General features: G+C 42.9%; 1 protein-coding gene across 4 annotated transcripts in view; it reads right to left on the reverse strand.

The window, feature by feature from the left end:
• The window catches only part of JMJD1C (jumonji domain containing 1C), a 226,752-nt gene that overhangs the window by 82,801 nt on the left and 117,864 nt on the right, over positions 1 to 26,087 (reverse strand). The window contains exons 3-4 of one of the 4 annotated variants that reach the window (XM_056796014.1): positions 15,101 to 15,202; positions 4,193 to 4,327 (exon numbers count right to left, since the gene is read on the reverse strand). The exons of 1 other annotated variant lie outside the window; for it this stretch is intronic. The gene's annotated coding sequence lies outside the window, so the exon portion shown is untranslated. Of the gene's footprint in view, positions 1 to 4,192; positions 4,328 to 15,100; positions 15,203 to 17,499; positions 17,920 to 26,087 lie in introns of those variants that run through there. 2 more of the 4 variants (XM_056796021.1, XM_056796005.1) reach the window with 2 other exon arrangements.

Genomic DNA, 26,087 nt, shown 5'->3' on the forward strand with positions numbered 1-26,087 from the left:
CTTTAATTGGAACACTTGTTTCTTTAATACTGCAGGTGACAGCCAGGAAGAGACCACAAGAGTCCATCACTGTCTCATCCTCAGCTAGAGGGGATTCCCCCACCATCACCACACACCTTTTCAGAATAGTAATTTTACTTTAAAAGATACTCTTTTCTCTTTCTTAAAGAAGTGAAACTAAAGGAAAATACTGGTAGAGCAATGGTCACAAAACCCCCAGAATGTTAATTCCATTCAATGCAATGTATGAAGCGCCTATGGTGGAGGCAGGGTGGGGAGTTCTAAGACAAAAGAATAAATAAACCATGCTACAGGCCCCACTCTCAGGACAGGCTAACAGACTATACAGGTCATCATGAGCAAAGACTAGGTAAAAAGTTAAGACACTTAAATATGGTATGTGTGTGCAAATGTGAAGTGATTAAAAAGTTAAGATGCCCAGAAACAAAAGGATGGTCCAAAGGAATATCATTAACCACATTGGATCCTGTAACTCTGAGTACATTCCAAGGCTTTACCTGTGCTCTCCCCTCCCCCTTCTTTCTCTGGGACCTTCTAAACTCTCCTAAATTTAATTACCATGCCAAGTCAATGATGAGAGTCATCTATCTTCAGTCTCTTGCACCAGTCACCAACTAATTCCCCATAGAATTAGATGCCATGTAGGCCCCTCAAATTCAACATGTGCAAATAAGAACTCATCCTCTTTTCTTTCACTCACCCCCTCCCCACTCCTAATTTCCCTCTTCCAGTCACCCAAGCTGACCACCTCAGAGGCAGTTTTGATTCTTTGCCCCCTCAATTCACAAATCAGAGCAGGGGCCAAATCTTAGCAATTCCATCCTTCCAACATCTCTCACTTCCATCACTGTTTCACTACATATAACAATTACTTTTGATTCAGATCCTCATCACCTCTGAATCTTTCTAGTTTGCTTCCAAGTTCATTTTAAACACCACTTCTTGCCCCCTCTTCCCTACCCCCCCCCCCAGCTTCCAGAACACCTCTCTCTGAAAAACAACTGTCAGGGGGACCTATGCCTATTTTGATACTTCTCTATATGGGCATTTTCTTTCTAGTATCATCAATTCTAGCACATGGTAAATGTGGGGCTGGATGACTGACTGAAAGGTAGCATCTGCAATATTCAGATGACCCACAGGCAGAAGTATTTTGAACTTAAATGAAATGTTTATAGGGCTTAAAGTTCAAATTTTCCCAGTCTTACCTTGAAGGGATGCATAATCTGACCCACCTACCCACTCCATCTAACCATATTAAATCTGACAAACATTTATTAAGCACCGACCACAGTGAAGGCCAAAAAGGTGGCCAAGAGAAGCTAGAGTCCCTGTTCTGGGCAGCTAATCATGCTAAGGACAGAAGAGTCCAAAGGCAAGGCAGCTTCCACCCAGCTACAGGATCAGCAACCAATAGATCCATAAACTTCTCTATTAGTAGCAATGCAATGACCCAGAACAATTCTGAAGGACTTATGAGAAAGAATACTATCTACATTCAGAGGAAAAACTGTGGGAGTAGAAACACAGGGGAAAAAAAAAACCAACTGCTTGATCACAAGGGTTGATGGGGATAGGATTGGGGATGTAGACTCTAAATGATCAACCTAGTGCAAACATTAACAACATGGAAATAGGTTTTGATCAATGACACATGTAAAACCCAGTGGAATTGCTCGTTGGCTACAGGAAGGGCTAGAGAGAGGGGAGGGAAAGAAATCAATTTTTGTAGCCAGGGGAAAACTGTTCTAAATTGACTAATTAAATAAAATAAAAACAAACAACAACAAAATAGATCCATGAGCTCCAGTTAAGCTTTCAGACACTTCCTAGCTATGTGACCTATATCTGCAGACGATCTGATGAAATGATACTGGTAAATGCTAAAGGAATGTTAGCTGTGTTTATCATATAGGACATGGAACTTGAAGTGGGCCTTCAAGAATTAGGACTTTCATAGGGGAAGCATTAGGTGCTGGCAGCAGGCAACATGACAAGGACAGGCAGAGGCAGAAAAGAAAGACATATTCAGGAAAACAGTGAATCTTCAAACAAGCACTCATTAAGTACTAGGGTGCCAGAAGCTAGAGATACAAATAAAAAATAATGGCACATCTTATTAACCCTAGCAGAGTTTCCATTTTAACAGATACATAGAATGTACAAAAAAAAAATGTTGTTTGGGGATTGGAATGAATGAGCTTGGGAAATTTGAAAGGCTTTCTAAAGATGGTAGCACTTGAAACAAATTGGGAAAGAGACCCAGTTTGTTATAGCATTGAGTTAGTGAAGGCCTGGTAATGGAATTTATAAGACAAAGTAAAATAAATTGAAACCATACCATGAAGGACCACAAAGTCCAAGGTAAGGACTTTGGATCTCATTCTATAAGCAAAACTGGGCTATGCTGAGATGGGAATGTGATTCCAAAGATTGTCCTGAGAACTGTGGGGAAGGTGGATTGGAGGGAACAGACTGGACACAGGTTCTGTGGGGAGGGTATTGAGATGCAATAGTCCAAGTGAGAGAGAATGGAGCTTTGAAAACCACAGAATCCAAGTTGTTAGGGATCCCAAAGGTTACTTAGTCCAAAACTTTCCTTTCACAAAAACTGTTCCTTACTATATCCCCAACAAACCAAACCTGAACAGTTCAAAGATGGCACCTGAATGAAGAGACGGATTACTTCTCAATATCAGAGCCTCAGCTCCACTTCCTGACCATCCACACTCATCTCCTTTTATAATTGAACTATATCACATTTCTAAAATAACAATGATGCTGATGATGAAGATAAATGGACACTTATATGAAAAGCCTTAAGGTTAATAGAAGTATTTTATATGTATAATCTCAATGACCTCTGCAACAACTTTGTGACTTGTTACAGGAATTAAAACCTCTTAGAGTTGAAAAAAGAGAGAAAGGTGTATGACTGACGTGGCCACTGTCACAGAGCTCAGAAATATTTGGAATAGTTGAGACTTTATGATCAGGTTCAGAACCCTCTTTGCTATGTCCAATTGTACTTCATGGATATTCATTTGAAAGTTACCAAATCATCTTGGATTATCTTAATTCTAAGACTCCTGGATCTCCTGGCAGTTTATGGCATTGACTCTCCCTTTCCTCTCTGGATATTTTCTTTCCATGACACTGTTCCCATTTGGTTCTCCTACTCATCACACCTCTTCATGATTCTTATTTATTATATATCTCTGATCTCTATCCCAAGTGTGTCTCTCCAGCTCTCTTTTCTTATAACTTAGTGATTTTATCACCTCATGTGAATCCAGTATTCTCAAGATCTACAGAGATATTCCCCAAACATATACATTAATTCCAAACTGCTCTCCTGAACTGTCAGCCCCTATAACAAGGGCCCTCTTATCCTTCCAGCCACCCAGATTTGCAGCAGGCCCAGAATCACCCATGACTTCTCCCTCACGTCTGATAAATTGTCTTAGCTAATTGATTTTAGCCATGCAACTTCTCTTACAATACTTCCTTTGTGCATAGCCCCTATCACCTACCTCCTGGGTAAACTTCAAGAAGCTTCTGCATAGGAAGCTGCTTTATATTTGCTACACTCCAATCTACATTCAGTCAATAGCTGCTCTTGGTGACTCTGCATAAATCAAGTCCTTGATGTGGCAGTCATGACTGTACCAGACTGCTACAGATTGGCTTTCTAGCTTTAGTTCAATTACTCTCTCTGAATTCCAGAATTGGAAAGAACATATGACCCCCTTTCACATGTTCTACATTCAGCCAAACAAGACAACTAGCTATTTTCAAGCTTGTTATTTGTCACAGCTCCCCTCTAGGCCTGGAAAACACTCGCCCTACTCATCTGGGACTTCCAGGATTCTTCCAGGCTCAGCACAAGGGCTTCCTCCTCAGACTGAAACAGATCTCCCCTTAATTATGTCCCTCTTCAAAAGGCTAGTGCCCATACCACAGGGCCTTTCACATAGCATGTCCTAAACAAATGTGCAGAATCAACAAGCTCAGGTCCTTTTTGCCCATAGTCTGTATATGTTGTCATGAAGCTGCTGTTCTCTTGGTTCAGGTTTTCCTAAGTCTTCCCAGGTTCTCTCCATGCTTCATAATTGTTTCTTTCAGTACATCATCATTACATTCATATGTTGCAATATGTTCAGCTACTTACCCAGGTAATAAACACTGACTCTTCTAAGGTTTTTTTCCCCCTGCTACAAAAATGACTTCTTATAATTTTTTTTTTTAGAGTAGACTTTCCCTCTTGTCTTTGACCTCCTTAGGATTAATGTCCAGTTGTGGGAACCTAGGGGTCAAAGGGTATGATCAGTTTAATGACTTTCCAGCATAGTTCCCGAGTGTCAATAAACTGTGGGCTCTCTGAAAAAAGGTATTGCCTTTGGCTTTTCTTGGAATCCCAGGACTCAGCCTGGTATATATATTAGGCACTTAACAAATGCTGATTGACTGACTCTTCCATTGGGTAAGTGCAAAAGGAACAGCAGAGCAGAGAACATAACACAATTAAGGAAAATGCCAAGTGATCCAAGTATTCTCAAAAGTGGGGATGATCAGAAAAGGTCTCTTCTGTGGAGGTGGCACCTGAGCTTTTCTTTGAAAGCTCTAGATTCAACAAGACAGAATGAAGATAGATAGAAAGGAATAGACAGGGAACACTAAATGAACTAGGCTGGATCCTTGGAAGTCAGATTTTGAAATTTATTCCACAAGTGGTAGGAAGCTCGGCACAATTCAGGGAGCATGGGTCACATTTGAGTTTGACACACTTGTAGAGGACAGATTGGAGAGGGGAGATTCATTGGACCAAACTACCAAGTGTGGTCTGACCAGCATCTAGTGCTCTGCTCTGTCTTATCTGCCTTCAGGTAAGATATTAAAATCTTGCTCTGTGCCAGGCACTGTGCTTAGAACTGAGGAGACCAATGCAAAGCAGAACAGGCCCCACTCTCCAGGAGCTCATGCTGTTGAAAAAATAAAAATATTTAAACCCTGAACTTTAAACAACAAATAAAATAGGTATTCCCATATATGTAGTAGAAAGAGAGGCCTACATATAAAATTATGACTGTTACACACAGGTTGTTTTTCTTTTGAGGTATCATAAATTTGCTGTGTGCCTGTCAGCTGTCTCACTAGCCTGGCTTTTTTTTCTGGCCTTTATTCTGTTCTTATCTGTGCATTACAAAAAAAAAATGCTTCAAAAAATGCTCTTTCTTTTTTGGCTAAACAAGTCTGAACTTGGGAATAGTCAGGTGGCTCAATAGATAGAGCACTAGGTCTGGAGTCAAAAGGATTCATATTCTTGGAGTTCACATCTGACCTCACAACTTGTATTGGTTGTGGGACCTTAAGCAAGTCATTTAAGCTTTGGAATTTTGCCTCATCTACTCATCTGTAAAATGAGCTGGAGAAGGAAATGGCCAACCACTCCAGTATCTTGGCCAAGAAAACCCCAAATGGGGGCACAAAGAGTCAGATATGATTGAAATGACTCAATAACAAAAAATTCTAATTCTCCTTCCACATCTCCCCTTCTTCTGGAAGATCAGGGAAGGAGAGGAAAGAAAATAGTTTGGAAGAAGCAAAGGCAATAGGGAGGGAACAAAATCCGTCACAACTATGATTAGTCAAAAGTAAAATGAATTCCTGCATTGGCAACATGGTTCTCTCAGAGCAGCTTAATAGCCACTGGAGATTTTTTTGGCTGTCCTATTACATGGCTGGGTTTATAAAGCAGGAATTGTTTAGGTACTGGATCTGTGATTTCATTGATAAACTTCAAAGGTGAGGAAACTCCCTCAACTAATGCAAGTCAAGAGTCTTTTATCCTGTAGCCTAGAAAATCACCCAGAGGTAGGACAGGCAGCCAGCCCTTTACTCCTAGCCCAAACTGCTTCTCCCCCAGTTTGGGGTATGCTCTAGACCCAGATTTTTTTCAGATTAACTGCTACCTAGCTGCACAGCCCTTCTTCTCTATTTGAGACAGTGTATGTAAAGAACCTGGTAATCTTTACTAAGAGGCAACATGTCAGTTATTCTTATTGTTTGCAAGACCAAACCCCCCCTCCCCCCCCCCATCAGTTAAACTTCCAATTGTGAGATGAAGCCTTTACGGACTCTTTATGATCAATTACTACTCATTAAATTAGTTCTAAGTACTTCTAACTATGTTGCTCTCTAGCCCTAATTGCCATCTTTTCCATAAGAATAGCAAGAGACATTTGTTAAAGCCTAAATAGGCCAGATTTTAGTTTCTAGTTTTAGGAAGAATTCAAATCTAAGTGTCCCACTGCCATCTCCTTCCCCTTTCTGTTCCTAGCTACTTCGCCAAAGCCTTCTGCTTTGACCTAGACACAGGTGCCATTCCTGAAAACCTTCCATTTCAGCTCCCCTCCCTATATTCTGCATTCTCTTTGACCTCACTTTGGCATTTCATCCCAAGGGATAGCATGGAATTGTGGAAAGAAAACCAGGCTTTGCATCAGGAGAAAGATGGCTGAAGTGCTATCTCAATCACTTGGGAGCTCTAAGAGTATGGGAGAGATGGTAGCTTCCCTGAGCCTCGATTTGCCCCTCAGTAAAATAAAGATAAAAAACATATGGAACATTAAGTGAAATGATGTATTTCAAGTTCTTTATAAAGTTTCAGGCTTTATAGAAATGTCAACTAGCAAATCAATTGCTAATAGTAGCACTTAATGCCAATTACACAATAACTTGTAGAGAGATTGATGGAATTTTTTAAGATAACTAGTACAATTGAGGAAACTCAGGTCCAGAGGATTTGCCCAAGGACACACAGGGTAGGAAGTGTCAGGAATGGGAACAGAATTCAGGTCCTGACTGCAAGCAGAAAACAATGCCTCGTATTCCACACAGAATGTACACTAAGGGACAGAACCATGTCAAGGAGATACAGAGGCACTAATGAATCTGTTAAACAAAATCAGTCTTGGGATTAGTCGTCCCCCCCCCCCCCCCCCCCCCCCCCCGCCAGTTGGAAAGTACCTACAACATCAAAGTCGAAGACCTAGTGTGTTTAATGTGTTACAACACTTTATATGGAAATACGTCAACTTATCAACAGTGAGATAACCAGGAGTTGTGTAGCCTATTTTGACTGTTTCTGGGGTATGTGCCCTGCTCTTTTTAACTTTAATTATACTCACTTTCACACAGCCATGTCAAGAGATTTTAATTTATGTGTCAAAATCTGTCATATGCTTCAAGTTCTATTTTTTGTTTTTGCTCTTTGGAATATGTCTCTCTCAGGTATTAGTCTGAATATAAGTGTCACTGGCCTCCAGAACTGGACATACAAGATGATAAGGCCTAATCATCAGTATTGTCTTTAGGTTTAATAGGATTTTTTATTGCTAAAAATTGTATAAATTTTAGGAGTAATCAGTTTTATTTATATATATATATATATATATATATATACACACACACATACCTAAACCATTAAAAAAAAAGAAATTCCTACCAACTAAAAGGGACAGTATAAGGAGAAGTGTGGTAGTTTTTGAAAGTCAAGGAAGATGTACTTTCTTTAATAGTAAAATTAAGAAGTAATAATTTGATATCAGGAAACCATCAAAGGTTGAAAAGAATTCTGTGGAAGTGAAGTTTATAACTATTGTGCCAGGTCAAATCCCTACTTTGTCAACCAGGCAGAAGAGTGGTAAGGGCTAGGCAATGGGGGTCAAGTGACTTGCCCAGGGTCACACAGCTGGGAAGTGTCTGAAGCCAGATTTGAACCTAGGACCTCCCATCTCTAGGTCTGGCTCTCAATCCACTGAGCTACCCAGCTGCCCCCCAAAAAGTTTTTTTTTAAAGTACCATTTATGATAATCTACTGATTCAAAAGCACACATTCTGGGAGATGTTGCAAAAACCTTTAAAAATTAGGTGAAGGGGTAATTTACCTACTGAAATTTATTTTCTTCTTGAAAAAAGTTATTCCTATCAATTTCTGACAATATGATCCTTAATCAGGGTGAAGAAGCATAGTGGAAGGGAACATTTAGTGAAATACAAGACTGAAGTACTCTTATGTATAATTTCAGTATATTTTGGCCTAATTTCTTTTGATCTCTGTTGACCTTCTCAAATTCTGAAAATTCAAACGTGTCATCAAAAGATTATGGAACTAGATTTATAAGGAACCTGAAGGACCACGGCCGTTGAGGCCCAGAGGCTCAATGACTTGTCTAAGATCACCTAAAATAGTAGGTGGCAACCTGTCCAATCTTCTCAATAAAAAACAGCCCTGGCTTGTCCAGGGTTGTAGAGGTATTAATGGCAGAGCTGGAGTTGGAATGCAAGCTGATGAGTCACCAAGTGTTCAATACTCTACCTAATGCTGATATCTGGAATTCTCTCTTAAATTCATATAATAGGCTCAGAGGAGACACAAGCACTTTTATTTTCTTAGCTGATGTGGCAATATTGGACAGGGAATCAGAAAGACTCATCTTCCTGAGTTCAAATCTGATCTCAGAGACATTCACTAAACTGTGACTGAACAAGTCAACCCTGTCTTCTTCCTTTTCCCCATCCATAAAATGAGCTGGAGAAGGAAATAGCAAACCATGCCAGTATCTTTGCCAACAAAACCTGAACACTATACATTCATATAGTCTACGTTAACCTATTTCTTTCTTCAATGATGTCCTCATGCCCTCCCCTCCACCAAAACAGTTACCATGTCAGAGCGGTGGAAATGGTGCTAATTCGGCAGCCAGAGCATGAATTCAAATCCCACTCTGACTCTATGCATGATCTCAGGCAGGTCAACTAGTTTGGTTTAATGGAAATGTTCCAAGATTTGGAGTTGGGAACCCTGGGTTCCTGAAAAAATCTTCACCCTCTACTACTTTGCCGAATTCCTTTGTAATCATAGCCACATGTGTGTGTATATAAATTTCATGCAATCATGGCTGATCCCAGTCTCTAAATGCCTAGCATAATACCCACTGGTCCTAAAATCTTATCAAAGCTACTTCCCACATGCACTCCCATGACACTTCTCCCCTTTTTAGGTTCTCACTACCTCTCTCTTCACAACTACTCTAAGAGCCCAAGAGCTCTCCCTGCCTCTGTGAATTTTAAAATCTCCATCTTGGTCTAGCACCAAAAAATTGTGCCCACCCACACTACACGGGCATGTGCTAGTCAATGACAAATCAGAAATAACTAACTGCCCACCTGGGCTGTCCTAAGCCAAGCTTGAACCACCATTGGCACGTGTGAGGCACAGGAAGTGACGGAGAGAGCAGCCTCCAGAATTCGCTCACTTCCTGTATACAGGGCTAGACGCCAGTTCGTGTTAGAAGCTTGAACAGAGAGGAGGCCCACAGACAGCTTCCCTTCAGATCAGTCACGTGAGTCAAGGACTGATTCCTTCCACCTTGGCAAACTCCCTCTGCCTTGGTCGGAGGTTGAGTAACCCTTTCCCTTTTCTCCTCTCTCCTTCTCTCCCTTCTCCTTTTCCCTACTCCCATTGTGATTAAACTTCCATAAACTCCATTCTGACTTCAGTGTTTCATTTTAGGAATTTCATAAGTAAATTCCTTGGCGGCCATTGTTCAATATTATAATAATCTTAAAAGGTGAAAATGTTCACCACAAAACCTCCAAGGGTTCTTCACTTCTGCCCCAATAATCTCTGGCTGTTTGATGGCTCCCCATTGCTTCTAGGACAAAAAGGAAAAGCTGTAGAGTTGACCCCATGGACTGTCTTAGCTAGGACTTTCCTTTCAAGACGAATCTCACAGCACTCTCCTCAGTCTACTGTACAGAGGACACTGGCTCACTCAATGGTGACAAGGGCCTCAAACATCCCTGTCCTCCATGCCATGCCATAGAAGGCCCTGCTGTTCTCTACCTGATTTTAAAGTCTTGGCTTCCTTCAAAAGCTCAGGCACTCCCTCCTATGGGAAGTCTCTACTGACCTCAACCCTAAATTCCTCCTCAATTTATCTCTGATTCCTCCAAGAAAAGGACTGCTTACTCATTTCTTTTGACCTGTCTCCCTAGTTAGGTGTATAAGCTGGTCCATGCAGAATACTAATCAAACTACTTGGAGGCAGCTAAGTGGAGCAATAGAAAAAGATTATGAGGCCTGGAGTCAGAAAGACTGGAGTTCACATTTGATCTCAGATACTTAATAGCTGTGTGGCCCTAGGCAAGTCACTTAACTGCTTTGGTTTGCCTCAGTTTTCTCATCTGTAAAAGGGGGACAATAAGATATCCTACCTTGCAGATTTATATGGGTCAAATCAGATAATTGTAAAGCACTTTAGCAAATGCCTAGCACTTAGTATGCATTAAACATTATTTATCACTATTATTTAAATTAAATTCTGAAACAAAAGTTGGAAATTTATATAATCAACACTGAAGTGTTTCAAGGCTGCAAACTTGGAAAATAGCTGTATCAGTTTTAGATCTTGACTTTAGAAGTTGGATGTGAATAAAGATTGGACTCATTCTAAGTGTAATCATCTGGGCCAGAAGACTCTTCCTTTTTTGCAGAAACTTTCTAATAATCTTACTCCAGCTGCTCAGAAAACAGTACTACTAGGACCAGTTCTACTGGATAAACATTACCATAAAGAGAACTGGGTCAATTTCCTTGAATGGCAGGAAACAAATAAATGCACATATACCTGGTTGTAAATTTGCATCTACTAGTTGGGATTCATTCTCCTAAAGTAGGAGTATTCATAAGGTTCCTAGATCTGTGATTCTCATTCTAGAAAATGCAACCCACCAAACAACTGAACATAAAAATGAAATAGCAGAAATTATCACAGTGAATGTCTGAAAAAACCTTGTAAAATATATAATATGTAAACTCTGAAACATGAACTTTGTGAACGATCTTTGTCTTACAACTTCTAAATTCTCACCACCAGAAAATGAAAAAAGTCAGACCAACCTACTTTAATAACTTTCAAGTGAAGTAAGCTTTCATTTTCTCTACTTAGTAACAAACCTAAAAGATTATGGTAAACCTTTGGCAACCAATTAGAAAACCAGGTCAAAAGGGCTACTCCTCATTTTGAAGAATATTCTCTAAACACACTGATATTGTTTTGCTATTGCTTTTCATAAAACAAGCTAGAAAACTTTGGTCTAAATGGTTGACAAGAATAACAACTTTTGTGTTCCCAAAGAGCAAAGCTTAAGTCTTTTCCTAATTTAGATACAAAACATTTCACAACTGCATTTAGTAAAGCAGAACCATAAAGCAACAGTCTATTATATTATTATTTTCCCAAAGTACTCTTATCTTTTGAAAAGCAGCCACGGTACTTTCTCCCCCTACCCCATTTCCTTTCCTGCCAGTTGAAAAACATAGGCAGCCTCTCCAATTCTGTACTTTTCCCTTCCCCCCTCTACATCAAAGAAGCAGTCATTGCTGCCAGCTAGAATCAGAAAAACTAAAAGGAGGAAGTAGGAATTTATATGCACACAGAAAACAAGAGCATGGCAGGCCATTTCAAAGTGACCTAATTAATATGCTTCAGTAACACAGGGTCTCAAGAAGAGTGGTTTAATTTTATTTTAATTCAGTTCTTTTCCTTCTCCGCAAAACACTGGAAATTCTACTCACTATGATGGCTCCAACTCTTTACCTAAAAACTGAATGAATCAACTATTTTAACTCAAATGGATACATTTATCTCATGGAAAAGTTTCTAAGATAGAACTAATCTGGGCAGTATTCAGATCAATGACCTTACAGTGATCTATCTGTACCAGGAGTCATCCTTTATTATCTGACTATAAAATGAGATCTGATGGGAAAGAATTTTAAACAGGTTCAAAAATGATTATTACTAATATTTAGTATATGATCACCAGATGGCACTCATTTAAGAACTGGAATAAGAAAAGGTCATTTCAAACTAATAAGAGTTTTTGGACCTTCCCCTAACACTAGTAAAGCTAGCATATATACATTATTTGAAGGTCTGCAAAATGCTTTTACACCCCTCATCTCATTTGAAGCTCATAACACATTTTAAAGGTAGGAACGATCATCACCATCACCATCACCATCATCCCCACCCTCATTTTATAGATGAGGAAACTGAGGCTAAGAAATTTAAATCATCTGCCTGGGGGCATACAGCTAATAAATGTGTGAGGCAAGATGTGAACTCAGGACCATCTGACCCCAAATCCAGCACTCTATCCACTATACTACCTAAGTGTCATGCAAACTAACCTATAAGTAGGGAAACTGGCACTCAAACTCAAAAATAACATTCAACCACTGTTCCAATGTGAATATGGCAGCTTTATGAGACGCTAAAAATGAGTTTCAGGCATAGAGCAATGGTACGATCCATGTTTGGGTGTAACCTGGCTATAATCCAGAACCAAATGGCAGTAAAAGACATCAGTCAGAAAGGAGCTATGAGATAGGAAGATAAGAGGGGCTGGCCTATGGCAAAGAATGAGTGGTGACAAGGAAAGAGCTACAGGCCTCCCTTGGAGCAAGCTTTTGGGAAAGCATGGACAAAAATTATATAGGAAGGTGTGGATTGGGTATCACCTGTATCTTTTAGAGGAAACTCTCAAATCTATCAGATTACCAAATCCGCTGAGTTACCAGAGTACTTTAACATCCAAATTAAAAAAATTAGAGAAATAATGGTGACTTTTAATTTAATCATCACTTTCTTGAAGCTGACTTAAAAGTTATTTACCAAAATCCAAGTCAGTTAACAGCTGCATTTTTAAGATGCCAAAGAATTTAATTAATGTATGGTTTGGACAAGTGGTTAGAGAACAATATTCTGGGATAAAGATACATACCACTTGCATCCTATAAATTGTTCCTTTATATAGCACTCTTATTTGGATGGATCTAAGTAAAGAAATATTATCTGAATCGTAAACATTTGTTGCTTGAATAGAACTGTTCACCCTCTTTACTAGTAGTTAATGTTTAAAAGTAAAAATGCAAGCCCTTAGTTTAGGATATGGGTTTCCCCATGTACTTTAAATATAAAAGCTTAGTACAAAATGTTTGAGTAAATATGGCTATGATTAACAACCTTAAGAAGGCATTTTAAGAGACTACTTTTGGCTATTTATTGATACTCTTTTGGAGTATGGGGTGGGGTTCCTTCTCCCATTTAAAATGAGTTATTATCAAAGGTATTCTAAGTTTCTTCGAATAGAAAGAGAACAGGAGATAGACTTGTGATCCTAGTGGCAAGAACACTGGATTCAGCCTTTGTTGGGTTGGAATGTGGTTCTGCCCCTTTGACCAGGGCCACTTCCTTGGGTCTCACCTTCAACATATAGTTACCAACTTATATGATTATTGTTTAATAATGGATCAAATGATACAGTGTTTAAAACACTCTGTAAATCAGTTAAGTGTTCTATAAATGTTTGTAATAATTAACAGAAGAGATTCCTATGTTTTAATCTGATTTTATAGAAAAAAAGAAAAAAACAAAATATAAATAGAAAAACAGAAATGCAGCTAAAGACAAAAGTACATACAAAGGATTTATATTATCTCTAAAAACTTCAAAAATCCTAAAACTGTAATACAGTAATAGAGGACCCTAGGCAAAGTACTGGTTGCCTAGATCATTCAGGGAATGTCAATTCCTATCACAAGAGAAATAATGGTTAAAAGATTAAGTGAGTCAGTCCTCCTCATGGAAGTTCAGGGGCTGACACTGAGGTATGTATATTGGCAGTGGTTGAAATGATTTATAAAACAGACAAATATTGAGTCTGCCAGTATGCTCTTATTGCTTTTGAAAAATAAAGATACTGAAAAATAAAAATAACCCATCAAGAGCAGAAAGCAAACATAACTTTTTAAAATGCAAAAAGAAGAGAGTTAGTTCTTGCTTTTAATCAGTACTCAATAATAAATACAAGGCAGAGCTACCAAGCCACCTGGCAAGAGCTTTTCAGATCATTTTCTTTACTAATTTCACTTCCCCAAAATGACCTCAGGATGAGAACTTTTCAAAGCCAACGTAAAGTAACTATTTTGTTGTTGGAAAAGAAACATTTACCAAGAATGGTGATAAGTTAAAATACAGTGACAATTGAAAGGTCTCTCCCTCACACATTCAATCAACAATGTCCCAGGAATCAATTCTAGGTTTCTGGATGGATTTATTATGGTCATTTCAATAGCATCCAAGTAGCTTGCCTTTTACTGAAATCACCAAGATGATGCAGTAGGGAAAACAATACACTTTAGTGAGACTTCAAAATAGGAAATAATGTGTACTGAGGGAATTATTCATTTATTTGGAGAGAATGAAGTAACAACAAACAACAGAAGCATTACACTAATCTAATTCCCAAGGTATTATGGCTTTATAAACAACAAAAGTACTGTTCTACTAATTAAAGTCCAGGTATCATACATGTAATCCTAAACAGTCCCATGGCCACATTTTAAAAAACAATTATCTGGTAGTAGGAATTTTGAGTCCCCAGTTTTTTTTTTTTAAAAGGCATTTCAGGGAAATTAACGTCTTCCTCCATTTAGGTACAATGAAAATATCACATAAAATTTTTTCAGTGAAGGAAATCAATGTCATGCACTTGCAGATGGAGTGATATTAAGATAGCTAATTAAAATAGTTTATTTTGAAACCCCCTTTTAAAACCATAAGACAAAAGGTATGTTTTCTATATTTAAATTGAGAACAAAACAAAAAAGAATCCATAATTTACAGTTTTGCATATGGACTTTTACTTCCAGGGGCCTTAAAACAAATCAAAAGCTTACAAAATCCTTTTCCAATTTAGCATTAGAGTTTAGAAAGCCATAAACAATTGGGGAAATGCTTCTTAAAAGCAAATTTAAAATCAGAGACTAGTAAATGCCTGACACTTAGTGAACCCAACAAATTCTTCAAAAGCCAACCTAAGAGACAATCACAACCTACCTAGCATCCAATGAGATTTATGAGATCATAAACACAAGGCACTGCCTTTCTCACATACCACAATAGTGAGGCATATGAAAGTCTAAAAAGTTCACGGGATTCCTTACCTGATAGTGCTTAAAGTCACTATCTTCAGTTACAAAATCTACTTGTTTATCCACAAATTCTACTGAAGCAGTTGATCCTTTTCCAACCAGAGGTTTGAATGCCTGAAGAAACAATGAAATAATACCTATGAATAGATTATCTCAATTTTATATTCAAAATGGCAAGCATTAATATAAATATGATTTCTTAACTTCCTACAGAACATCAGCAAATCATCTTTCAAAATACAACTTAAACTAATGTATTTAACAAACATTTCTGGCCCATGTGTACCAATCATGAGCCAAAGAAGGCTTTCTTAAGTTCACCCCTAGTGCCTCCCCCAAACTGAAATCCAGATGCATCCAAAAAAAGGGGGGAGGGAAATAGAGAGAAAAGGAAGATTAAGAAAGAACATTCCACATTTCATTAGATTTCCTTTTCTCCACTATCCTTCACTAAAAGTGAAACTCTAGTAATTTCTTTTCCAAACAGGAATATTTATTTCCTGGGGGAAGCAGGAGCCCCAAAGTAAAATCTTAGGCCAGACTTAAATTCTTTTGTTTGGGGGTGAATACAAACAGATAAAAAAAACAGGAGGGATGGAAGCTTTCTTCCTGCAGACTCACCCAGTTCACCAGGAGAATGAAGCCCCAAACTTCCCTCTTTTTCCCCCCATTAAAATCGTATGGAGGATGTTCCAGGCATAAAATGGAAATGTCACCCCCCCCCCACTTTTATTAGTACCTTTACTGTAAAACCAAAATCGAGAAAGCACAGAATTGGGAAGGAGCAACATTCATAATTTCTAACTAATTTAAGTCATCTGGAAAAATCTTTTGGGTTACAAGACCCTTATTTTGAGCATAATTCATGCAATAAAATACTTCTGTCATCTATGCCACAAGTGAGAGATCTCATGGTTACAAAACCATTGGCTTTCTTTGTTCCTTTGGTAGTTTGTTCCCTGGTTTTTGACAGAAAAATCTGGGAGGAAAAATGTACCTTTAACCTAAACGTAAAACCAAAAAGTGATACTGGGGAGAAATGGTTTCAAAATGATAGCAACACTTTTGGTTCTGACTAGCTCTCAAGGAGTTAATTTCCAACAATTAAAAATCCTTTTTGAAACCTTCAGCTGCTCTCAGGATAACGATAGCTGGTATTTAAGCTATTTGAGCTTTAAGGCTGACCGAACTCTTGGGGACATTCTCGTCCGACCTCCAAGTTCCTCACAATCTACATGAATTTATTTCAGCATCCTACAGAATTTTCTCCTACAGGAAATACACATGATTTCAGAGAAAATCATCTTGCCATCTTGCTAGTTCTGACGTCAATACGAAGCAATGCTCTTGGATAACTAAGTCCAAAGAGGAGCTCTTCAGGCCCGTCACTTTCATGTGTCATGTCCTTCAAGCTGGCTGCCTGAGGTGGATCCTGCCCTGACCTCCCCGCCCATCTCGCCTTACAGTTCCGGCTTTCCTCACTACGAGGGAGCTCAAAGCGCCCGGGAACCCCCGAGGCGGCCCAGGGGAGTCGACATCAATTACGCTGGGGTTTGGGGCCCGGGAAGAGACACATCCACCCGACGAGTTTTCGGCCACGCTGTTTGTTCGTAGGCAGCACACTGGCTCAGCGACAAGCCCCACATACTGACTAGGGCGGGAGCAGCCTACCTTCCCTCGGTCTGCAGCTGCGGAAGCCATTGAAGGATTCTCGGCTTTGCTAAGAGCCCAGATCCCTCTCCTGTCGGAAAACACTTCCCACGCCGCACGGCCTCTCACAACCCCCCCGGCAGAGAGCCACAGCGCTCCGGTGCTCCCCAAGCCACTGGCCAGCCCAGAAGAGCGCCGGTGACCTGGGGGCCTCCGGGCTGTGTGCTGGCTGATAAGGAACGGAACGTGTGCCCTGCAGAGGCCGCCACCCCGCGTGCTCTCCCCCCACAAGCGGGCGCCGTGACTTGCACTTCTCGTCCGACCACTCCGGGTCCCAGCGACTACTGTTCTATTGAAGCCCGCCCGCCCGCTCCAGCCCGGCCCAGACAATGGGCTCTTCGCAGGCAGCCCAGGCAGAAATTGGGACCCTGGAGAAGCTGCCCGGGCCCGTCGGGGCGCCCCCCCGGCCCCCACGCGGGGCTCCCTGCCACCCACATTCCATTCACCCAAGCCGCCGGGGGCTCCAGGAAAACCCTTTTCGGAATACATCCGAGGCGTCCCCCAGCCCCAACCATTTAAAGCGTCACCGGAAGTATCCCGGGTCGGGCAGGCCTGGGGGGTGGGGTCCTCCTCACCCTCCCGGTCAGAGATCGGGGGTCCGGGGAACAAAGGCCAGGAAGCCCGAACAAAAGAGGAGCCCGGGCCGCCCGCCCGCCCTTTGCCCTGGATGAGTCGGGACGGGGGAGGGGCAGGGGCAGTACCTGGTACTGAGGGGAAGGGGGGGCCGCAGCCCTAGGCCCCCCCCCGCGCCACCAGGTCCGGGCAAGGCCAAGGCCGCGGGCTCACTCGGCTCGGGCTGTCCGGCTAGGCAGTGGCGGCGGCGGCGGCAGCAGCGGCCCCTCGGGCAGCAGCTGGGGCTGCATCCTCCGGCGGGAGCCTCGGCCCGAGCCGCTTACATAAGCAGGAAGGTCCTCGGGGCCCAGGGCACAGCCATCAGTACATTCCGGGGCAGCGGAGGAGCAAGGCACTGACGCGCGGAGGGAAGGACGGACGGAGGCGGCGGCGGCGGCGGCGGCGGGGGGGTTGGGGGGTGGAAGGAAAGGAGGGGTGTCCTAGGGAGAAGCAGGGAACGCCGTGCCTGACTCCGGCTCCAACACGGCAAGAGAAGCGAAGGCAGAGAGGAGGTGCTGGGGGGAGGAGGCGGGGGCGGCGGAGGGGCGGGGCGGGGGCGGCGCTGGGCAAACTGTAACTAATGGGGCGTCACAGGTGCGGAGGGAGGCCTCGGCAGTGCGAGGTCCAGGAGCGGGGAGGGGCCGTGACTCCCGCGACTGGGTCTAGGCTCCGGCTGCTAAGTGGGCGGGGGGGGGGGGGGGGGGGGGAGGGCACACACGGATACACGGACACCCAGACAGCCGCCACCACCCAGGCGCCTAACACTACGGGTCCGCGGGGCCAGACCTCCATCTCCATACCGAGGCGCCATCCCCCAGAAGGCCTGGCGGGGGCACTGCTTTATCGGTCCCATTTGGCAAAGGCGCAAACTGACGCTGGGAGGGTCCCCCAGCTAGTGAACGCATCCCCCAGAAGCACAAGAGAAGACCGAGACCTGGAGACGGAGCCTGAGCCAATCCTGTTACAGCCCTCCAGGGAGGCTCTTCGCCCTAGAGCCCCGGCTCTCCCGGGTCTCGAGGCTTCGGTCCAGGCATTCCCCGGACGGCGCGCACTCTAGCCGCCATTTAAAGCCCCCCACAGCGTGGCTCTGGAATCGGACTCAGCCTGGCATTTCGGTCTACCATTTCCAGCCTCTGGCCCCAGGGCGACCCTCCAACAGGCAAAAACCGCTCTCCCCACAGTCCCGTACGGAAGGGCTGCTCCCCGGAAAAAATGAGTCTTAAATGGAAGGCTGCGTTCAAAGACATTCAAAGCAAAAGAAGACCCACGTTTTGCTTTTTTAGCAGCAAGTTGGACAGGAGAGATCCGGGAAGACAAGGCGTGAGTGCCGGCCACCACCAGACGGCAGCGAGGCAGCCCCAAACCAGACCGGTAACCCTTTCGTGTCCTCTGCCGCAGATGGGAAGTGCTGGCCACGCTTCCAAGATAGAGGGAGCTCCTCTTCCCTCAGTGAAATCCAAAGCCCGGAGAGGGACGGCTCCGTCCAACACGGGACATTCTCCTGCAGCATCCCAAATCCCGGGGCCAGCCCTCACCTCTCTTCAGTCTCCGACAACCCAAGAGGGCTGCCCCGGAGACCCCTGGAAAGCCAGCATTCCGGCCTCGAGGCAGCTGGCTAGCACCGGAAGGCCCAGAAGCAACGTTCTGTCCCCTCCTTCTACACAGGGTTCAGTGACCAAAGGTCCCACGGACCTGAGAGGTTCCACTGGGGGCTTCCTGCCTTAGGATCCAGGCCTTTATGCTGCCTGTGCACATGTCTCTCCACTCCTCAGCACTTCCCCCTTATTGGGGTTTTTTAACACTCCGCCCCTTCTGTCTTGGACTCAATACTGGCAGAAGAGGGAGTGTAAGCACTAGGCAGCGGGGATCAGGTGACTTGCCCAGGATCACACAGTAAGTGGGTCAAATCTGAAGCCAGGGGCTCCAGGCCTAGCTCTTCGGAGCTCCTTAAGTTTGACACGACTTCTCTCCCCCCCCCCCACCCCCTTCTCAACCTGTGACCTTGCAGCACCCAGACCACTGCAGTAGCCGGCAACTCCCTCCCCATTCAGTTATGTCACAGGTCTATGGACTCCAAAGGCCTCATTAGGGGGGCCTCCTGGCAGAGGGCTCCTTGTCGGACTCCTCTCTCTGCTGTCTCTCCAGCTGACCTGTCCTAGTCTAACAAGTGTGGGGGGGGGCGGGGGGGGGGGGGAGTTCCAGTCTAAGTCTGGAAGCAATGAAGGCCCAGCCAGAACCAGGAGGCCTACTTTCATTTCCCTCATTCAAACCAGCCCAGGCCCTCCAGTGCAGCCTCAGGGAGAGGAGACTGGGGAGGGGCCTCCATCACCCACACTGGCTCCTCAGAAATGTGGAGAACTGGAGAGTGACCTGCTAGATCACACTGTAAAGCTGAGGCTTGGCCAAGAAACGAAAAGGAATTTTCTGAGCCTAACTACAGAGGCGACAGAGTGGCTGGCTGGCTCTGTCCTGGGCCCATCAACTAGGGCCCCAAGGTAGCAGAGAAGCCCGTGAGAGAGAGAGAGAGAGAGAGAGAGAGAGAGAGAGAGAGAGAGAGAGAGAGAGAGAGAGAGAGAGAGAGTGTGAGTGTGTGAGTGTGTGTGTGTGTGTGTGTGTGTGTGTGTGTGTGGTCTGGGACCCCAGAATGTTCCCCTGGGGCGGGGGTCCCCATAGCTGTCCCTTACTCTTCTGATGCTATGGTCCCTTGGGAAGGAGGAGCACACTCATCCCATCATGGTTACACAACGGGGACCCAAAGCCTAGGAACACTTGAAGGACCTCTCTCGCCTCCCCTCCCCCCAATCCCTCAACAAGCCCAAGCTTCCCCAAGTCCGCCTGCCTCTATTCTAGCACGACCAAAGATTAATTCATAATTAGGCATAAGCAGGGCAGTCACCAGCAGGCCCCCTGAAATCCAAGCTCTGCCCTGAGGCTCCTGGGTTTCTGGCAGCAGAGGGTGCTCTACTGTTCTAATTTTCAGAAAATTACTAAAACAACTTCAAAATCGATATTATAAAAGACCCCACTGTTCCCTCCACCCTGAAGGGGGGGGTGGCAAACCCCAAAGGGCAACCTGGAGGGGCACCTGTGGGCCAGGCACTGTGCTGGGTGATTTCCTGGCGGCTTGGGGTGGTGGGCGCCCTTCTTCTCTCCATCGTACAGCTCAGGGGACTGAGGCAAACACAGATCAAGTGACAAAGCGAGAACCACTTGCAGCTTGGCTCTTCCTAAGGTTCCAATGCGGTCATGGGGCGGCTTCCCGCTCTGTCCAATGAGCTAGAGAAGGAAATGGCTGAGCCCTCGGCTATCTTTGGCCAGGAAAACCCCAAATGGGGTCCAGGAGAACCTTTCCCAACTGAATACAGAGTGCTGCTGACTGCAGGCCTCGTGCTGAAGGGGGCGCTTCTCTCCCCAACCAGGGCTGAGGGCATTCCCCCACTTCAAACAGAACCCTGAAATGGGAAGTGCACATTGTCTGTAGTCTGGCCAGTTTTACCACTCTTCCTCTAGGCTGGTTTCAGTGCTCACACTTTCCCTGGCTGTGCTGCTGGCCTCCACTTCTTACTGGGGAGACCTTTCCTGGTGCCGAAGCCCACACACTCCTCCGGCTTCTCCCTTCCGGCCTTCAGGACACCCCAGAACAGGATACTGAGGCTGCATCCTCCCCCAGGCTGAAGGGGGGCAAACCTACAAGAAGTCCCGGTTACTTTTCGCTCATCAGTGAAGCAATCGAGCCTTTATGAGCTGTCTGCTTTGTGGCAGGTTCTGTGCCAGGCCTGAGGATGGGCAACAAGACTTATACGAGTGATCAAAGGGAGCGCCGGCCTGCCTGTTCTGCCCGGAAGTGTCTGGCCAGCCACTTTAGCTTTTTTGAAGCAAAGGTCAAGTGTACAATGATGTTTTCACTGATTAAAAAAAAAACAAAACCACACACCCACTTCTAATGCTGGATCATTTGACAGCATCAAGGCCTCTGTTTCTAGCTCTTCTGGAGCTATGACATGGAAGAGCTGGGCCTGCAGCTCAGATGCCAACCCCACCATGGATTCCTTAGGGAGGAGGAGATTGGGGAACAGCTCCCTACAATGCTGGTGGTCCACCAGGACGGGCTGTGTCATCTTCCCACGCCCCCATGGGTGCTCCTCTCTGGGCTCCCCTCCCCCAAACCAGCTTCAGCCAATCAGCTTTGGAGTGAAGTTTACAGCCCATTTATCTAGTTTTGGAGAGTCCTCTGGGGTATGGAGGGCCAATGGCTTCCCCCGTGTTTCTTAATAAAGGTTCAGCAAAGGACCCCAGGAATAATGATTCTTCCTGGCCTCTTCAGCTCCACGGGGTTCCTCCTAGCAGCACCACCCTCATCTTCCAACACCAAATTATACAAATTTTAAAGAAATCTCAAAGCCTACAACCTGTAGCAGCAAATGCCTTAGAGAGTATAGCTTAGGCCATACTGTGGAAGCAAGCGGAACTATTATGAAGACTAATTGGGCTATCCACAGGTCTTTCCATTGCCCTTGAAGTTACCAGAAAATTTTATACACAAAGATCGCAGTATTTTAATACTTATAATTATGTTGCCTCAGAAGAATTTTTATGACAACAATAATGACAGCATTTATATAGCACTTGACAAATATTGTCTTACCACCCTTGGTGGTAGGTGCTATTATCCTCATTTTACAAATTAAGAAACTAAGACAGAGGAGAAGTGACTTGCCCAAGGTCTCACAGCTGGAAGAGTGAAGCTAGATTTGAACCATGACTACAGGCACAGGCTCTGTCCACTGAGATACTTAGCGGCCAAATGCCAATGGACCTGTGAATTTCATCCATGTGGGGAAATCATTGGAAGAAAACGCATGGCCTAATTGTCAATCCTCAAGAGCCCAGTGATGGCTGCTTCAGAATAATTCTGGTAAACACACAGAACAGCACAGGCCCACTGAAAATACTCTGGGATTCTCCTCATCAGTTGAGGCCAGGTCTCACTATCCATGAACAAGGCCAAAGCCTTGCTCCAATCCTGACCCCCTGATGGCGTTCCCACCTTCTTCCTGGTAGTATTCTCATGCCAGATGGCCTGTAGATTTAATTCAAGAAGCTCCATTTGAGGAAGTATCCAGTTAGCTGGCTTCATCCCACAATGGGCCTCAACCCAGTTCCTGATCCTCCAGAAGGCCTGTCCTAAATTCCCTCTCTCCCTCCATCCACCTTTTCCAGTTCCCTCTTTTGGAGTGTCTTCCTCCACTAGAATGCCAGCTCCTTGAAGCCAGGGGCTATTGTTCTTTTTTTACTTGTTTTTATGTTTCCAGAGCTTGCCACAGAGCCCAACACATAGTAAAGACCTGATAAATGTTTTGTCTAAGCTAACCCAATCTCCTAACACTTATTTCCACAGACCTTCAAAGTATTCTTTTCTTACAACAAAACTTGTGAGACTGGTAACTACCAATTTTGCAAATGAGGAAATATTGAGTCATTAAGTGTCTGCAGAGCCATTAGCGAGCAGTGAAGCAGCTCCACAGATGATGTGATGGGCCTCCAGTCGGAGACCCAAATTCAAGTCTGGTTCAGACCACTCCTAGCTGTGTGAAGGAAATGGCAAACTGTTCCAGTATCCTTGCCAAGAAAAGCCCATGAATAACTCTGGTCCTCGAGGTCACCTAGTCAGACACCACAGGACAGGACCACAACAACAAAGTGATCATTTCCTCAGGATTAAATACTCATGCATGTCAAAGCTGTGGTTGGGATGTTGGGCTATTCTTTATTACAAAATCCTGCATTGTTTGTAAAGGTTAGACCTGATGGCTAATTCCATTAAGATGGGCATCCAACTACAAGATTTAGCTTAATCAGAAATTTTGAAAATAGGAGTATCCACCTGGCCTCAACTACGAAGAATCCATCCTGTATAAGAAATTTGCCATGTGTCAATGGAAAACATCTTTGATGAACACTGATCTCCTTTTTTTCACCTCATAAATAATCAGAATTTAACAAAGCTATTTTTTCCCCCTGTTGGACTAGTATAACTGTGATAATAACTGAGTTCTAGCACTTATTTTCAGAGGTTTCTCAATTCTCTGATTTGTGCCCCCACCACATGTAAATCCTAGAATCATCAGTATATTTTATCCTACCTATAAGGTTCATCAATACCCCCATAAGCATTCAAGTTAATAAAACAATGAATTCTAGCAATAATAAGTCATTCCAGTAACCTTCTACTTCCATCTTCATAAAAGCACAACAGTCTTACAGAAACTCCTCAATTGTGAGGAAAATTCTTATACTTTTCATAGGGTGAAAAGGCAACCCTTTCCTTTGAATGGTCCTCCATATGGAAATGTGTAGAAAAAGAATTTCAGGACTGGCAAGGACCTCCAACAACCAACTAATTCAATCTATAGTACAAAAATATTTCTCTGCAATGTATTCAAGAAATCATATGCCCTTTGTTTGAAAATCTACAGTACAAGGAAATCTAATAACTGCAGAGGCACTCACTATATTCCATATTTGCACAACTTAATTAAGAAGCTTTCCCTATCTTTGTCTTGATGAAACTTTCACCTATTGCTCCTGATTCTAGAAGAAAACGGGAACACATCTAATTTCTTAACCATGTGGCATATCCAATGATGTTGGGTAGATTATCCTCTGCATCCATTCATTTCCATCTTTATGAGTTCATCTGTATTCATCATGTATATTTCTTTCAGCTCAATAATATTCCATTATATTCATGGATCACACTTTGTTTAGCCATTCACCAATCAATGGGCATCTAGTTTCCAATACTTTACTATCACAAAGAGTGCTACTATAAATATTTGTGTATATAGAGGGATTTTTTTTTAATGTCTTCCGTCAAATATTCACTGTAGGCAAGAGTCTCTGCAGAGTTCAAAGTAATAATTAGTCACTTTATCTGTATAATTCCAAATTATTTTCTGAAATGGTTGTACCATTTGACAGGTCTACCAACAAAGTTATTAGTGTCACTGTCTTCCAGCACATCTACCCCATCCACCAATACTGATCATTATCACTTTTTAAAATTATTGCATCTATGATTTGCTCTATGTCTCACTTGTTTAAAATCTCTATTTGAATCTTTCTTATGCACGTGTTCAATGACCCAATGACTTTCTATTGTGTCATGTTTTATAAAGAATATATTTATCACTTCTGGCTTTTTATACTATTTATTACTTTGCCCTAATACATGATCAATTTTTGTAAGAGTTCCTTGTGGAACTTAGAAATTTGTATATTCTTTTAAAAGTACCATTTAGAAGGCGTCATAAGTTTTAAACTAGTTTTCCGTAAATTTCTTCAATCCCATATTTTCCCTTTTGTTTATGTTAAACCTATCCAAACTGGAAAGCTGATAGCTCCAGTTAAGGTGTTTTTGTTGTTTTGTTTTTACAAATTTGGAAGTCAAGTTATTTGGAGTGGTTAAGTTTATTACTGATGCTGCTTTGTAGGTTATATTTTCCTTTCAGAATACTAGTTTCCTTTTTTAACCCTTAGATAGCATGACTGTAAGTCTAGCTTTTTAAGATACACTTGATGCACCCTAAGTTTTTTCCATCTCTTTAGTTTTGTGTTTTTATTCCAATTTTTATAAAACTAAATAAAACAACCATTTCCATCTATAATGTCTATTTTTAAAATACATTTTTTTGTGAGCAACAGATTTTAGGGTTTTTTTTTCCCCTTATCCACTGTCACTTTTTTGTTTTATGGGATTGTTTAATCCATTCATATTTAACATTATCAAAGTTAAGATTTATATTTTCCTCAATTTTGTCTCTAATGAAGTGGTTTTATTTAAAGTGAGGAGCCTCCCCCCATTCTATTAAAAACACAATACTAAAATCCTTAAGTTACTTCAGCTTAATCCTTTCAACGTTGCTCTATTTGCCAAGGCTGTCTGCCCCACAGCTATACCAGACATCCCCACCTTCGCTTTGGTTACACCTTTCCTCTTGAGGTTTTATTTATTAGCCCACTTTTCTCTTGTTTTTAGCTGGCTATATAAATTGTATCCTTTTATCCCCTCTCAGTTACTCAAGTAGATTCCTTCTATTCTATACCCCTTCAACTACTCCTGTTTATTCATTTTTTGGAGCATCCTTTTGCAGAGAGCATTTATTGTCCATTATCCATCCTTGCTTTCTACTCTATTAGGCTCTTTCTCTGGTTCATGACTCCTATAATTATCTAACCGCAGTATTCCCCTTTTGGGCTCTCCTTTCTAGACAGTCTTTGCTACTGTTCCCATAGAACTGTCCTGTTGATTCTCTTTTTCCACTGTGCCTCATCATTTCCAAAGCAGCACCAAATCTTGCAGATGACAAAGAGGACCCTGCCCCATGGTAAGCCCTCCCCCACCCCTAGATCTCTAATTAAGTAGTCAGTCCACCACTGATATATGTTTTCTTTTTTCTTTCAGAAAAATCTTAAAAATTTGTCCACTCTTACAACTGTCACTTTGTCCCCCAAGGCAGAATGAGTGATCTTCTCAAGCACCAAATGCTCTGGACCATACCCACTGCTCCATCTTCTACTGCTGCTATTGGTTGAGCCCTGCATTCATCCCTCCCTCCTGCATTTCTGATGTCTGGGATATTTTAGAAACAGATAGTCTCTTCACCTTTGGTTTTCT

Source organism: Monodelphis domestica, chromosome 1 (assembly GCF_027887165.1).
Source record: "Monodelphis domestica isolate mMonDom1 chromosome 1, mMonDom1.pri, whole genome shotgun sequence".
NCBI classification, from domain to species: domain Eukaryota; kingdom Metazoa; phylum Chordata; class Mammalia; order Didelphimorphia; family Didelphidae; genus Monodelphis; species Monodelphis domestica.